Source organism: Pan troglodytes, chromosome X, assembly GCF_028858775.2.
Source record: "Pan troglodytes isolate AG18354 chromosome X, NHGRI_mPanTro3-v2.0_pri, whole genome shotgun sequence".
Taxonomy (NCBI): domain Eukaryota; kingdom Metazoa; phylum Chordata; class Mammalia; order Primates; family Hominidae; genus Pan; species Pan troglodytes.
Window position 1 is genome coordinate 134,228,739 of NC_072421.2, and position 17,494 is coordinate 134,246,232.

General features: G+C 38.9%; 1 pseudogene; it reads left to right on the forward strand.

Annotated features, from left to right (window-relative positions):
- Positions 1-1,253: 1,253 nt before the first annotated feature.
- On the forward strand, positions 1,254-1,962 carry LOC107971004 (large ribosomal subunit protein uL30-like; annotated as a pseudogene).
- The last annotated feature ends 15,532 nt before the right edge of the window (positions 1,963-17,494 follow it).

Here is a 17,494-nt window from a genome sequence, read left to right on the forward strand (position 1 = left end):
TTGCACAAGAGCCTTACAAAGCAGTGCTATTCACAATCACAGATATCTTAATATCTGTGATTTTTTTTTTTTTACAATTCAAAGACTCTAAGTTTAAGAACTCAGGGATTTCAGATTGGTGATTTCAATATGACCATACACGACCAATTCAACATCCTGTTTTCTCAGTTCTTTGAGGAAAAGCGAGTTTGGTGAGTTTTTGGCATGTCATAACAATTGAAAAGGCTATTTGTCATCCAAGTACAGGTTCTCCTTAAAGCATTGAAAGAAGTTAGAAATTATTTGACAAAAACTGAACAGTACTATTTAAGAAAAATTTATTAATAATGCTAAACGAATTGTATGGTCTCTTAAAATTGACACCAACTTCTCCAGTATAGAAACACTAGAAAAAGGCAAAATACAATTCATTTCAACTGTATATCTGAGCCCATATATGATCTATATAACCCCACAGAGCCGATCTATGATCAATTTCAAATTCAACTTTTTAAAATATTATATAAATTCCTTATAAATTCTGGATATTAGACTTTTGACAGGTGCATAGTTTGCAAATATGTTCTCCCATTCTGTAGGTTGTCTGTTTACCCTGTTGATAGTTTCTTTTGCTGTGCAGAGGTTCTTTAATTAGATCTCACTTATGAATTTTTGTTTTTGTTGCAATTACTTTTGAAGTCTTCACCATGAAATTTTTCCCAGGGCCTATGTTGAGAATGGTATTCTGTTGGGTACTATCTTCATCACCTGGGGCAATAATCTGTATACCAAACCCCTGTGACATGCAATTTACCCATGTAACAAACCTACCCATGCACTCCTGAACCTATTATCAAAATAAAAGTTGGAAAAAGAAAAAAATCGTTCCTATCACGTCGGGGTCAATGGGCATTTTGGCCAGTCGCGGTGTCTCACGCCTGTAATCCCAGCACTTTGGGAGGCCAAGGCAGGTAGATCACCTGAGGTCAGGAGTTCGAGACCAGACTGGCCAACATGGTGAAACCCCGTCTCTATTAGAAATACAAAACTTATCTGGGTATGGTGGCCCACGCCTGTAATCCCAGCTACTTGGGAGGCTGAGGCAGAGGTTGCAGAGCAAGGCTCTGTCTCAAAAGAAAAAAAAATCATTGTATAAAATATCATATTTAGCTCTTTTCTGGCTGAAACCATACAGGGTGTCAAAGAGAAGAAGTTTCCTGCTGTTCCAGAAACCCTTAAGAAAAAGTGGAGGAATTTCGCAGAGCCCGAGAGAGAAGTTTGCCCAAAAGATGCTTTGAAAGGCAAGGAGGAAGCTTTTGTAGGAAAAAAATGAAGCACTATCACAACGAATATAGACAAATGTACAGAGCTGAGATTAAAATAGCTAGGATGGCAAGAAAAGCTGGCAACTTTCTATGTACCTACAAACCCAAATTGGCATTTGTCATCAGGATCAGAGGTAGCAATGCTCTGAGCCCAAAGGTCCGAAAGGTGTTGCAGCTTCTTCGCCTTCGTCAAATCTTCAATGGAACCTTTGCAAAGCTCAACAAGGATTCAATTAACATGCTGATGATTGTAAAACCATATATTGCATGGGGGTACCCAAAGCTGAAGTCAGTAAATGAGCTAATCTACAAGCGTGGTTATGGCAAAATCAATGAGAAGTGAGTTGCCTTGAGAGATAACACTTTGATTGCTTGATCTCTTGGTAAATACAGTATCATCTGCAGGGAGGATCTTGTTAATGAGATCTATACTGTTGGAAAACACTTCAAAGAAACAAATAACTTCATGTGGCCCTTCAAATTATCCTCTCCAAGAGGTGGGATGAAGAAAAAGACCACCCATTTTGTAGAAGGTGGAGATGCTGGCAACAGGGAGGACCAGATCAACAGCCTTCTTAGAAGAATGAACTAAGGTGTCTACTGTGATTATTTTTCTAATCTGGTCAGTTAATAAACAGTACGCGATTTCAAATTGAAATAGATGAGTAAATAAAATATCATATTTAAAGGAAAAATTTATAATAAAGATTATAATGGCTGTATTCATTTCCTATGGCTGCTATAACAAGTTACCACAAATTTAGTGGCTTAAAACAACAGAAATGTATTCGCTCACAGTCTCCTGGAAGCCAGAAGTCTGAAATCAAGCTGTCAGTAGGGCCATGCTTCCTTCAGAGATTTCAGGAGATAATCCATTCCTTGCTTCTTCCAGCTTCTGGTGGCTGCTGGCATTCCTCGGCTTGCAGCCACAATCTGTCTGTCTTCACAGTACCTCCTCTGTGTGTCTGTAGTCTCCCCACTGCCTCTTTCCTATAAAGACACTTGTGATGGCATTATGTCCCACTTGGACAATCCAGGATAACCTCCTAAGCTCAAGATCCTCAACTTGGGCTGGGCATGGTGCTTCATGCTTGTAATCCTAGCACTTTGGGAGGTGAAGGCAGGCAGACTGCTTGAGCCCAGGATTTCAAAACCAGCCTGGGCAACATGGTGAAACCCCGTCTCTACCAAAAATACAAAAAATTAGCCAGGCAAGGTGTCAGGCACCTGTGGTCCCAGCTACTCGGGAGGTTGAGGTGGGAGAATCACCTGAGCCCAGGAGGTGGAGGTTGCAGTGAGCCAAGATTGTGCCACTGCACTCCAGCCTGGGCAACAGAGCAAGACCCTCTCTCGGAAAAAAAAAATCCTCAACTTAATTACATCTGCAAAAAAATCTGCTTTCCAAATAAAGTTACATTTATAGGTTCCAGGAATTAGGAACTGATATCTTTGGGGGACCATTATTCAGCCAAGTATAATTGCCTTTACAGTGTTCTAAAAAACATATATAACTTAAGTATTATAAAATAATAATATAAACTAATAATAAAATTAACAAATACATCTACAAAAATTTTACAACTGAAATGACTGATGAAAATATATATGGAGTGTGATATTGATGATTTTTAATGTGTGAGGAACTAAAATCTGGAACTAAAAAGTTGATTACTAAAATCTAGTGAGAGTCTAGGCCAGACGTGGCTTATGCCTGTAATCCCAGCACTTTGGGAGGCCGAGGCAGGAGGCTAACTTAAACCCAGGAGTTTGACACAAGCCTGGGCAACATAGGGAGACCCTGCCTCTACAAACAAAAAATTTAAAAATTAGCCAGACGTGATGGCACATTCCTGTGGTCTCAGCTACTTGGGGGGCTGGGGTGGGAGGATTGCTTGAGCCCAGGAGGTCGAGGCTGCGGTGAGCCCTGTTCGTGCCACTGCACTCCAGCCTGGTGACACGGCAAGACTCTGTCTCAAAAAATAAAAAATAAAAAAAACTATTAAGACTCTTGTTCAAGTGCTGCAACGTATTTGCAGCAATAATTTATCAGGTACATTTGCAAATAGCTCATGAGCTCTCAGGACATATTAATTTTGTCAACAATGGCCACCATTAAAGAATGTATCTTCCCAAAATTAAAATTTATTAAGAACTACTTAATATGTACAATGTTAAAAGACTGTCATATATAGTGACAAGCAAGCAAGCAAGCATTGAAACTGCCGTAAAGAATTTTATTTTGATAAAAGCAAAATGTGAAACTATTTTATAATAAATTATTATATCCTGGTGGCTTTGAGTTCCTAATTGTGATTAAATTTTGGGATTGTCTATACCTTTGTGTTCAATATTTGATTTGTACAATTTATTCAAAATGAGTATATGGGTTTTGTAACCATTCTTATTGGAAAATAAATAGAATATTAATTGTTGTCTTCTACTTGAGGAAGAAACAGGGCTTTTTGTTTGTATTGTTTTATTTTCACACAGGAATAATATGGCCTAGCAGTGGCTCTGTTTGAAACAGATTTTTCATTTGGCTTCCATGACTCCACACAGTTTTCCTTTGGCCTCCTTGGTTTCTGTTTGTCTCTTTTGCCAGTTTCTCCTCATCTTTCAGGTTATGAAATATGGGAGTGCTTTAGGACTCAGGCCCTGGGCAGCTTCACTTTTCTATCTGCATTCACTCCCTAGGTGATTTCATCCAGCTTCATGGCAGTAAATCCCCAGCCCTGACCTCTACTTTGAACTCTAGACTCATATTTCCATTGCCTACTCACTATCTCCATTTGGATGATCTAATCTCAAACTCAATATGACCCAAATTGGGCACCTAATCTTTTCTCCCAATGCACGCATCAAGCCAGTTCTTCCTAAAGGAACTGAGAGGCAAGGAGGTTTGATTGATCTATGTGAATACTGAAATCATCAAGTCTAAAAACCTTGGAGTTGTGCTTTACTTCCTCTCCTTCTCTTACATTTTGTATAAGGGCAACCAACAAGTCCTGTCAGTTCTACACAAGTCCAGAACCAATGCTCCTCTCACCTCCTCCCCTGCTGCTACCCTGGCCTAAGCCACATTGTCTCTCACCGGGATCACTGCCAATAGCTCCTCACCTGGGGTATCCACTTCTATTCTTTCCTTTATGCAGTCTATTCTCTACAAAGGAGCCAGAGTAATTCTTTTAAAACACAAATGAGATAATCTCCTTCACCTGCTCTCAACTCTCCAATGGCTTTCCATCATAGTTAGAATAAAATTCAAAGGACTTAGATAGACTACTAGGCCCTACAATATCTGACCCTTGCCTACTTTCAAGCTTTATTTTCTTTTTTTTTAACCTTTATTTTAAGTTCAAGGGTACATGTGCAGGTTTGTTATATAGGTAAGCTCGTGTCATGGCGGTTTGTTGTACAGATTATTTCATCACCCTGATATTAAGCTTAGTGCCTATTAGTTATTTTTTTCTGATCCTCTCCCTCCTCCTGCTCTCCATCCTCCACTAGGCCTCCCAGTATCTGTTGTTCCCCTCTATGTCTCCATGTGTTCTCACCATTTAGCGCCCACTTATAAGTGTAAACATGCAGTATTGGTTTTCTGTTTCTGCATTAGTTTCATAAGATGATGGCATCCAGCTCCATCCATGTTCCTGCAAAGGACATGATCTTGTTCCTTTTTATGGCTGCATAGTATTCCATGGTGTCTATGTACCACATTTTCTTTATCCAATCTGTCATTCATGGACTTTTAGGTTGATTCCATGTCTTTGCTATTGTGAACAGTGCTACAATGAACGTACACGGGCATGTGTCTGTATGACAGAATGATTTCTCTTCCTTCGGGTATATATCAGTAATGGGTTTGCTGGGTCGAATGGTAGTTCTGTTTTTAGCTCTTTGAGGAATTATCACACTGCTTTCCATAATGGCTGAACTAATATACACTCCCACCAACAGTGTATAAGCACTCCCTTTTCTCTGCAACCTCATCAGCATCTGCTATTTTTGGCTTTTTAATAATAGCCATTCTGACTGGTGTGAGATGATATCTCATTGTGGTGTTCATTTGCATTTCCCTAATCATCAGTGATGTTGAAGTTTTTTTCATGTGTTTCTTGGCTGCATGTATGTCTTCTTTTGAAAAGTGTCTGTTCATGTACTTTGCCCACTTTTAAATGAGGTCGTTTTTTCCTTGTAAATTTGTTTAAATTTTTTATAGATGCTGGATATTAGACCTTTGACAGATGCATAGTTTGCAAAAATTTTCTCCCATTCTGTAGGTTGTCTGTTTACTCTGTTGATAGTTCCTTTTGCTGTGCAGAAGCTCTTTAGTTTAATTAGATCCCATTTGTCAGTTTTTGCTTTGTTGCAATTGCTTTTGGTATCTTTGTCATGAAATCTTTGCCTCTTCCTATGTCCAGAATGTCAAACCCTATTTTCTACTACACTTCTCTTTGGTTGGTCTGTTCCAGACCCACTGGCCTCCTTGCATGCGTGCAGGTCCCAACCTCAGGGCCTTTGCACTTTCTTTCTTTTTTTTTTTTTTTTTAGACAGAGTCTTGCTCTGTCGCCTAGGCTGGAGTGTGGAGTGCAGTGGCACAATTTCGGCTCACTACAACCTCTGCCTCCCGGGCTCAAGCAATTCTGCCTCAGCCTCCCGAGTAGCTGGGATTACAGGTTATAACCACCATGCCCGGCGAATTTTTTTGTATTTTTAGTAGAGACAGGATTTCACCATGTTGGCGAGACTGGTCTCGAACTCCCAAGCTCAGGTAATCTGCCTGCCTCGGCCTCCCAAAGAGCTGGGATTACAGGCGTGAGCCACCACACCTGGCCTGCACTTGCTTTTCTTTCTGTTCATAAAATATTATTTCTTCCAAAAGCCTTCTTTTTTTTTTTTTTTTTTTTTAAATTATACTTTAAGTTTTAGGGTACATGTGCACATTGTGCAGGTTAGTTACATATGTATACATGTGCCATGCTGGTGCGCTGCACCCACTAACTCGTCATCTAGCATTAGGTATATCTCCCAATGCTGTCCCTCCCCCCTCCCCCCTCCCCACCACAGTCCCCAGAGTGTGATATTCCCCTTCCTGTGTCCATGTGATCTCATTGTTCAATTCCCACCTATGAGTGAGAATATGCGGTGTTTGACCATACTATTGAAAATCCACCATCACTCTCTCTCTTTTTTTTACTTATCATTATAGCATTTATCACTAACCTGATATTACATTACATATTTAATTGTTTATTTGTTAGTAGCTCCCACTATAAAGTAAGTTTCATGATAGCTAAGGTTTTGTTTTGTTTACTGCTATACCCTCAGTGTCAAAAAAATGCCTAGCACATAAAAGGCATTCAATAAAAGCTTGTTGAATGAATGATAAATGCCAGTCAAAATGTCCATGACCTCCTCTATGTTAGTGCTATTGTGGGTGTATTGGGAAATTGTGGGAGACTTTTTCTTTTTAAATTATGTATTTCAGTAGCATTTCATTTTATACAGTAAGAATGTATTGCCTTTTTAACCAGAACAAAACAATTGTAAGATGATACATTCCTGTATGACATGAAAAGGAGAAAAAGGTCATAACATAGACACTATTTTAGTGGCTGAGTGTGTATAGAAAAACTTCTGAAAAGACATACATCAAAATGTTAACAGTTATGAACTACTGATATGCCCAACAACATGGATTAATCTCATGGATGTAACTTTGAACAAAAGAGGACAGACATAAAAGAGTAAATACTGTATAATTCCATGCAGATAAAGTTCAAAAACTGGTAAAACTAATCTACAATGATACAAATCAGAATAGTGGTTCTTTCTGGTGAATGGTATAGACTGTGGAGGGGCACGAGGGCACTGTCTGTGTTGATGGCAGTATTCTGGGTGATGAGTACACAAGTCTATTTATATGTAAAAATTCATTAGGATTTACAGTATGCAAGTTATCCTTTAATAAAAAAATAAAAGCCAGGCACAGTGGCTCACGCCTGTAATCCCAGCACTTTGGGAGGCTGAGGTGGGTGGATCACAAGGTCAGGAGATCGAGACCATCCTGGCCAACATGGTGAAACCCATCTGTACTAAAATTACAAAAAAATTAGCCGGGCATGATGGTGTACACCTGTAATCCCAGCTACTCAGGAGGCTGAGGCAGGAGATTCTCTTGAACCTGGGAGGCGGAGGTTGCAGTGAGCCGAGATCATGCCACTGCACTGTAGCCTGGGTGGCACAGTGAGACTCCATCTCAAAAAATAAAAATAAAAATAAAAACACTGCAGTGAGCTATGATTGTGCTACTGCACTCCAACTTGGAAAACAACAGTGGGAGTATGTCTCTAAAATAAATAAATAAATACAAACAAAATGTTAGTAATACTCATCTCTGTGTGGTGGTATTATGATTGCTCATTATTCTATTTTGTTGTTGTTGTGTTTTGTTTGTTTGTTTGTTTGAAACAGGGTCTCACTCTGTCACCTAGACTGGATTGCAGTGGCATGATCTTGGCTCACTGCAACCTCCACCTTCTGGGTTCCAGTAATTCTCCAGCCTCCACCTCCCAAGTAGCCGGGATTGCAGGTGTGTGCCACCATGCCCAGCTAACTGTATTATTCTATTCTTTATACATACATACATATATATATATATACACACACACACACACACACATATATAAAACTTTTTTATTATACTTAAGGTTCTAGGGTACATGTGCACAACATGCAGGTTTGTTACACATGTTATTATTCTATTCTTTATATCTTTCTTTGTTGCCTATTGCTTGTCATAAGAAAGTGTTACTTTTGTAAGCAGGGAAAAGAAATGCCATGGTGTTTGCGCAAGAATGAAGTACTTTGAGACTCATAGGATATATAGCTTTAATTCATGCACTCCTAGAATTGGTGATATTCTGGGAAGAGGAAGACCAATTTGACTGCCATTGCCACAATCCAGGCAAGGGAAAAGAGGACCTGGGCTGCAGCCGTGAGATGCAAATGAGGAAACAAAAACCCAGACTGATAAAGGGGGTAGGCTTGACAGGAAATGGGTATCAAAGAAAGTGAATGTTGTCAGCAAACGGATGTTGAATGGGAAGAGAGAAGGAAGAGTCTAGATGATTCTTTACTTTCTGGTTCAGCTGAATGAAATGCAGAACTACCATTCAGTAGGCCTGGGAAAGAAGGGAAAGGGGTCCAGGGAAAGACTCTGAGTATGTTTTCAAATCTGTCAATTGTAGGGTATCTATGGGCTATCAAATGGAGGTATCCAGAAGAAACTGGATACATTAGAATCTGGTACTCAGGAGAAATATCTGGAAATGTGTTCCGTGAGTCATTTCCATACAAGTAGTAGTTGAGGTCATGTATATGAATGAAATTCCTTAGGGAGTGTGTTCTTCTGTGGTTCCAAAACTTAATATGCATCAGAATCACCTGAAGATTTTAATAAAAATGAAAATTCTCTGGGGGTGGGAGGCAAGGGGAGGGTGAGCATTAGGACAAATACCTAATGCATGCAGGGCTTAAAACCTAGATGATGGATTGATAGGTACAGCAAACCACCATGGCACACATACCTACATAACAAACCTGCATGTTCTGCATAGGTATCCCAGAACTTAAGGTAAAATAAAAAAAAAGAAAATTATCCACCACCAACTTCCAATATTCTGTTTCAATAATACAACAACAATAACTAATAATAATAATACAGAATTTTTGGAGGAGTCCTTACTTTGTCATAGGCACCATTTTAAGCATCATATAACCATTATCTCATGCAGTTGCCCAAGTAGTCCTATGAGGTAGGTACAATCTGCATTTTTAGCAAGCAGCCCAAGAGATTATGATCCACTTTAAGCAACATTGGTATTTTCAGATGACAAAAAATAAAAGCTAAAATGATGATGAACATCAACATTCAGTGGGAAGCTTGAGTAAAATGAGCCAGAGAGCAGAATGAGATGGAATGACAAAGCAGGTAGGAGGGGCCAGGTGCGGTGGCTCAGGCGTGTAATCCCAGCATTTTGTGGGGCTGAGGTGAGCAGATCGCTTGAGCTCAGGAGTTCAAGATCAGCCTGGGCAACATGGTAAAAACCCATCTCTACAAAAAATACAAAAATTAGTCAAGCATGGTGGCATGCGCCTGTGGTCCCAGCTACTTGGGAGACTGTGGTGGAAGGATTGCTTGAGCTTAGGAGGCAGAGGTTGCAGTAAGCTGAGATCACGCCACTGCACTCCAGCCTGGACGACATACCAAGACTCTGTCTCAAAAAAAAAAAAAATTAGAAGGAATACTAGAGCAAGTTCACGGGACATGCGTTCATTTTCCCTTTCACACACACTCTCTCTCTCTTCATTTCAAGTTATGAGTACACGTAAGGCATTCACTTTAGCTCCTTCTACTTTCTTCCTTTATTCAGGTAACCACTACTGTGAGGTTGAGGTGTTTTCTAACAGTAGGTTTTATATTTGTATTTGAAAAAAATGAAATATAATTTACATATAGCAAAATCCACAGATCTGAAAGTACAGTTCAACCAGTTTTTACAAATGCACTCACTCAGGTAACTCAAATCAAGAGATGAACTTTTCCATCACCCCAGAGAGTTCCTTCATGCCCTGTCCCAGTTAATCCCATGTCCTCCCCACTGAAGTAACCACTGATCTGATTTCTATCATGATAGATTAGTCTTTCCTATTCCATAACATCAGATAAATGGGAATTTATAGTATGTATTTCTTTTTACCTGACTTCTTTCATTCAACATGATATTTTTGAAATTCATCCATGTTGCATACATCAGTAGTTAATTCATTTTTATCAGTGAATAGTATTTGATTGTATGAATATACCATAGTTTATCTATTCTTCTGGTGAGGGAATCTGCTCTGTTTCTAGCTTGGGGCCCTTATGAATAAAGCTGCTATGATTGTCCTTATACAAGACTTTTTGTAAACTTAAGCTTTCATTTCTATGGAATACATACCTAGAAGTAGGATTGCTGTGCTGTAAAATATGTACATGTTTAACTTTTTAAGAAACTGTCAAGCAGTTTTCCAAAGTGATTATATCATTTTATACTCCTATTGGCATATATGAAAATTTCAGTTGTTTTACATCTTTGCCAACATTTGGTGTTATCATTCTTTTTGATTTTAGCTATTCTTGTGTGTAGTGATATTTCATAGTTTTAATTTTAATCTCTCTGTTGGCTAACAACGTTGAGCACCTTTTCATGTGTTTATTGGCCACTCACATCTTCTTTCAGAAATGCGTTTAAATGCTTTGCCCTTTTTTAAAAGTTGGTTTCTGTTTATATTATTGAGTTACAGGAGTTCTTCATGCATTTTGAATACAAAACTTTTGTCAGGTGCATGTAGTGTAGATATTTCTCCCAGTGAGCTAAATATTAAGATAATTGAACTCATGGAGATAGAGAGTAGAAGGATAGTTACCAAAGGCTAGGACAGGAGTTGGAGGGGGAAGGGGAGATGGTTAATGAGTACAAAAAAATAGTTTGAAAGAATGAATAAGACCTAGTATTTGCTAGCACAACAGAATGACTATAGTAAAAAATAATTTAATAGTTCACTTTAAAATAACTAAAAGAGGCTGGGTGCAGTGGGTTATGCCTGTAATCTCAGCATGTTGGGAGGCCAAGGTGGGAGGACTGCTTGAGCGCAGGAGTTCAAGACCAGTCTGGGCATAGGGAGACCCTGTCTTTACAAAAATAAAATTTAGCTAGGCGTAGTAGCAGACAACTGCAGTCTCAGCTACTTGAGAGGCGGAGGTGGGAGGATCGCTTGGGCCCAGGAGGTCAAGGCTGCCGTGAACCATGATCACACCACTGCACTCCAGCCTGGGTGACAGAGTGAGATCCTGCCTCAAAATAATAACTTAAAAAGTATAATTGGATTATTTGAAACACAAATGATAAATATTTGAGGTGATGAATACCGTTTACCCTGATGTGATTAATATGTGTTGCATGCCTGTATCAAAATCTCAGGTAACCCACATATATACCAACTATGTACCCACAAAAATTAAAAACAAAAATTAAAAAATACATATTTCTCCCAGTGTTTGGCTTGCTTATTTAAGGTATCTTTTGATGAGCATTCGTTTTTCCATTTTGATGAAGTCCAATTTATCAATTATTTTTCTCTGCAATTAGTATATTGTGTGTCCTAAGTAGTCATTGACTATTTCAAGGTCACACAGAAATTCTTCTGTTTTCGGCCTTGTGCGGTGGCTCATGCCTGTAATCCCAACACTTTGGGAGGCCGAGCTGGGTGGATCACTTGAGGTCTGGAGTTCGAGAACAGTCTGGCCAACATGGTGAAACCTCGTCTCTATCCAAAATATAAAAATTAGCCAGGTGTGGTGGCACGTACCTGTAATCCCAGCTATGTGGGAGGCTGAGGCAGGAGCATCGCTTAAACCCAGTAGGTGGAGGTTGCAGTGAGCCGAGATCTTGCCACTGCACTCCAGCCTGGGCAACAGAGTGAGACTCTGTCTCAAGAAAAAAAAAAAAAAGAAAGGAAGGAAGGAAGGAAGGAAGGAAGGAAGAAAGGAAGGAAGGAAGGAAGGAAGGAAGGGAAATTCTCCTGTTTTTTCTCCTGTTTTCTTCCAGAGCATTATAGCTTTCATTTTTACCTTTAAGTGTGTAATCCCTCTCAAATTTATTTTGTGTATTGTACTGAGTAGGGAGGTTAAAGATCTAGTATTTTAACTTCCATATAAATATTCAGTTTTTCAACTACCCTCCATTGAAATGACTTTCCTTTCCCCTGTCGAATTGCTTTGGGTTGCACACATTCTTAATTTCACTAGGCACTGCCAGATTGCTCATCAGAATGGCTGCACAGGTTTAACCTCACACTAGCAGAATCCAAGGATTTGCTCTCATCCTATCATATTTTCACAACCACTTGATCATTGAACTTACTTTTGACAATGTGATGGGTCCAGACTTATATCTCATTGTTGTTTTCATTTGCGTTTGTCTGATTACTTGTGAGGTAGAGCATCTCTTCGTACACGTTTAGTCATTTTGGTTTCCCCTTATGTGATTTGCTTATTCAAGTGCTTTGCCCATTTTTCTTTCTTTTTATTGGGACAAAGTCTCGCTCTGTGACACAGGCTGGAGTGCAGTGGCATGATCTCAGCTCACTGTAACCTCTGCCTCCCAGGTTCACGTGATTCTCCTGGTCTCAGCTCCTGAGTAGCTGGGATTACAAGCACCCACCACCACACCCAGCTAATTTTTGTATTTTTAGTAGAGACGAGTTTTTGCCATGTTGGCCAGGCTGGTCTCAAACTCCTGATCTCAAGCGATCCACCCGCCTCAGACTCCCAAAATGCTGAGATTATAGGCATGAGCCACTGCGCCTGGCCTTTTGCCCATTTTTCTATGGTGTTGCCAGTCTTTTCAGGTGGTTTTCAAAGAATTCCTTTAAAATTTTGAATATTAGTTTTTGTCAATTTTATACATTGAAAAGATCTTCTCTCAGCCTGTCACCTGACTGTTAGTATTATCTATGGTATCATTTTTTGGCTTTGACTATTTAGGCAACTATAAACCTTAACAAGGCATTCACTGACTTCTACTTCTCGTTTCTTGTAGTTTCCTCTTACATTTATTTCTCTTTGTATCAATCAGTTTTCTTAGCTGCAAGCAAGAGGAGATGACTCTGGATGGTTAATTACAAAGCAAGTACATTAACTGGATATTGAGGTCACAGGATTGTTGAAAAGGCATGTGTCAAGAGTTCACTCATTTTTATTGGTTAGTAGTATTGCATCATATGGATGTACCACAGTTGATTGAATTATCCGCCCATGAAAGGATATATGGGTTGCTTTCAGCTTTTGGTTATTATGAATAAGTAGGTACAAACATTTGTGTATGGGTTTTTGTGTAAGCATAAGTTTCTCTTTCTCTGAGATAAATGCCCAAATGTGAAATTGGTAGGCTGTGTGATAGTTGCATGTTTAGGTTTGTAAGAAACCATCAAATTTATTTCCAATGTGACTGTATAATTTTACATTCCCATCAACAACATACAAGTGATCAGTTTTTCCAAATTCTGGCCAGCATTTGGTGTTCTCACTATTTTTTACTTAAGCCATTTTGATACATGTGTGATATCTCATTATAATTCTAACTTCCATTTACCTGATGGCTAATGATATTGAACATCTTTTCTTGTGCTTATTTGACATCTGGATATCCTCTTCAGTAAAATGTCTGTTTATATATTTTGCTCATTTTCTAATTGGATTGTTTTCTTACTGTTGAGTTTTGAAAGTTCTTCATGGAATTTTGATACTAGTCCTTTGTCAGATATGGGGTTTGCAAATATTTTCTCCCAGTCTGCCAGTCTGTAGCTTGTCTTTTCATCCTCTCCACACAGGGTTTTGCTGAGGAAGTTTTTAACTTTTATGAGGTCCAATTTGTCAATTTTTCCTTTTATTGACCATATGTTTGGTGTCTAGTCTAAAACTGCCTTGTCCTAAATCCTAAGAATTCTCTCCTATGCTTTTTATGTTTTACATTTAGGTCAGTGATACATTTTGAATCAATTTTTGCATAAGATGTGAAGTTTAGTTTGAGGTTCCTTTTTTGTATATGGATCTTCAATTGTTCCATTGCCATTTGTTGAAAAGGCTATCTTTTCTCATTGAATCGTTCTGGTACTTTTGTCAAAAATCAAATGTCAGCTGGGCACGGTGGCTGACACCTGTAATCCCAGCACTTTGGGAGGCTGAGAAGGGCGGATCACTTGAGGTCAGGAGTTCGAGACCAGCCTGACCAACATAGTGAAACCATGTCTCTATTAAAAATACAAAAAAATAGCCAGGTGTGGTGGTGCACGTCTGAGGTCATTCTGACAACTGAAGGATGGTGAAAGTAGAGAATTTTACTGAGCAATTAAAATAGCTCTCAGCAGAGAGGAGAGCTGGAAAGGGAATGGGAAGGGCAGGTCATCTTCCCCGAAGTCAGGAGGTCTCTTCCCTGAAGTCAGGCCATCTCTCTCTCTCTACTGACTGAGTCTGGGGTCTTTATAGGTACAGGATGTGGGCAGAGTGGGCCATAGGTAGTATTGGAAAAGGCAACATTCAATTGGTTAAAAGGCATTATTCAGAAAGAACCAATCAGGAGAGAGCAGGCAAACAGGAATAGAAGTTCTCACTCTGGGCCCCGGGTTTCAGGCTGTTTTGGGTTTGAAGGTGGGGTTTCACCAGGGACCCGCCCCTATCTGCCTAGGCATTTGGCTGCCTCCAGTCACTATCATTATAATGGAATATTACTTAGTCATAAAAACGAATGAAGTACCAATACAGGCTACATCATGAATGAACCTTTAAAGCATTATGTTAAACAGACAGACACAAAAGATCACACACTGTATGACTCCATTTTTATTTATTATCTGGAACAGGCAAATCCATACAGATAGAAAGTACATTAGTGGTTGCCAGGGGCTCAGGGGGAGGGGAGAATGAGGGATTTCTTTCAGGGTTTCTTCATAGGATGTTATTTGGTAAAGGGTTTCTAAAGTTGATTGCAGCGATGCTGGCACATGTCTGTGAGTATACTAAAAATCTGAATTGTACACTTTAAGTGGATTAATTGTATGATGTATAAATTATATCTCAATAAAGCTGTTTACATATATATTTACATATATATATTTAAATAAGAGATGGAGTCAACATCACCAATACCCTCATATAGCCAAGACAATTTTTTAAGAGAACAAATTTTACTCATAAGATATGAAGTCATACTGTAAAGCTATAATAATTAAATAAGTGTGGTGCTGATTTGGGATTAGGTGAGCAAATCACTAGTGCCCAGAAACTAACCCATGCATTTGTGGAAATTTGGGTTATAATATTTCAAATAAATAGGGAAAGAAGACTGACTCCTCAATAAATGAGACTGAGACAATTTGCTATCTATCTGGAAAAAGGTAAATTTCTACTTCCTACCACACACATACACAAATTTCGGAAGGGATGGATTAAATATTTATATGTATAAAACCCAATTAAAATTGTATTTAAAGAACATGTAAGAGAATATGTTTTTTACCTTGAGGTAAGGAATAGCTCTCTAAAAAGAACCAAAACAAACAAACAAAAAAGCAACCAAAATCACAAACAGTAGGCTTCCTTAAATTGCATCCCAGAATTAAGCAGATTTACTAAAGTGAACACTGCCAACCCTTTAATGACGAGTGCACCCATCCTCCAATTTCTGGGAGTGCTGCTGCTAACAGCTTATAAATGCAACCTTCTCCATAAACTTGCACTCAGCTGTTGGGAAATACCTTGTTCTATTAGTTTTCTATTGATGCAGTAACAAATTGCTATAATCTTAGTGACTTAAAAAAAAAAACACATGTATTATCTTACAGTTCTGTAGAAGTCCAACATGGGTCTTTCTGGGCTAAAATTAAGACAGAGGATAAAGCAACTAGGTGCCATCTTGGAAGCAGAGATCAAGCCCTCACCATGTCAGAGGCGTTTGAATCAGAGCAACTCCATCTTGAATAGGAGCAGGGTAAAATAAGGCTGAGACCTACTGGGCTGCATTCCCAAGAGGTTAAGGCATTCTTAGTCACAGGATGAGATAAGAGGTTGGCACAAGATACAGGTCATAAAGACCTTCCTGATAAAACAGTTTGCAGTAAAGAAGCTGGCTAAAACCCACCACAACCAAGATGGCAATGAAACTGACCTCCGGTCATCCTCACTGCTACACACCCACCAACACCATGACAGTTTACAAATGCCAAAGCAACATCGGGAAGTTACCCTCTATGGTCTAAAAACGGGAGGCATGAATAATTTACCCCCTTGTTTAGCATATAATCAAGAAATAACCATAAAAATGGGCAGTGCCCTCGGGGCTGCCCTGCCTATGAAGTAGCCATTCTTTTATTCCTTTACTTTCTTCATAAACTTACTTTCACTTTGCCCTATGGACTTGCCTCGAATTCTTTCTTGCACGAGATCCAAGAACCCTCTCTTGGGGTCTGGATCGGGACTCATTTCCAGTAACAACCAGACACCAAACCTGTCCATTCCTTGATCTTGGATTTTCCAGATTCTGGAACCATGAGAAATAAATCTCTGTTGTTTATAAATTACCTAGTCTGTGGTATTTCATTATAACAGCACAGACTAAGACACCAAGTTACCATTACCATTGTGTTAGCTAATTGGCTTTATCCAGGGGAAAAATAAACTTCTCATATCTTTACGACAGGAGGTGATTCTGACACTTGGAGTAAGATGGCGACCAAAGTTAGGCTGCTACCCTCCCACAGGAACTGGGAAATGAGGGTGCTTTCTCCCTTGATGTTTACATTTCGAAGAGATGACTCTTAGGTCCATTCTTGAGAAAGACATTTGTGGGTCACAAAGATGGCAAAAGACCTACTTAGTCTGCAAAAGGATTTATGTACATTTAAAAGAGAGGAGAAAGTACTTATAAGTTTTCTCAAGTAAATGTTCTGGAAAAAAAGGAGGGGAGAGAAATCTCATACCTTATTTTCAATGGGAGTAATTAAGCCTCTTATTGTTAATTTGTATCTGTCCTTACAATCTCCTGCCTGTGTTACTATAAAATAGTAACGTGAACATTTTTTTAGTTATCTTTATTGTGGTTTTTTTCCCTTTCTCTGGGCAGTTGTAGCCATCTAAAATCAGCAAATCTGTAGTAAAATACAAAGCAAAACAATTATTAGAAGCATGATAGAACATCAGAATTACTAAATTTGTAGAAAGTGAATTTTTTAGAAATTTTTATCTGCCTTGGGGAAATAACCTTTGAATATATTATACTAATGCTGAATAGTTAAATCTGATTTTTAAAAGATATTTGAAATACACTTTTATTCTGATTCTAAACAAAAAGGAATGGCAATGATAGTAACAAAATTTCTCCACTGAACAACATAAGGATGTTTCACATACTCATACCAAATCTCTATGCCAGTTAGGCACAACTGAATATTGTGATGTGACAGTAGCAGTCTTACATTTGAAACTCAAGAAGAAATCAATTGCATTCCCAAACAGCTAAATATGCAGGTCCAAACAATGAAGGTATTTTTTAAACTGTCACATTCACTCCAAAGCCCATTCATCTCCTTC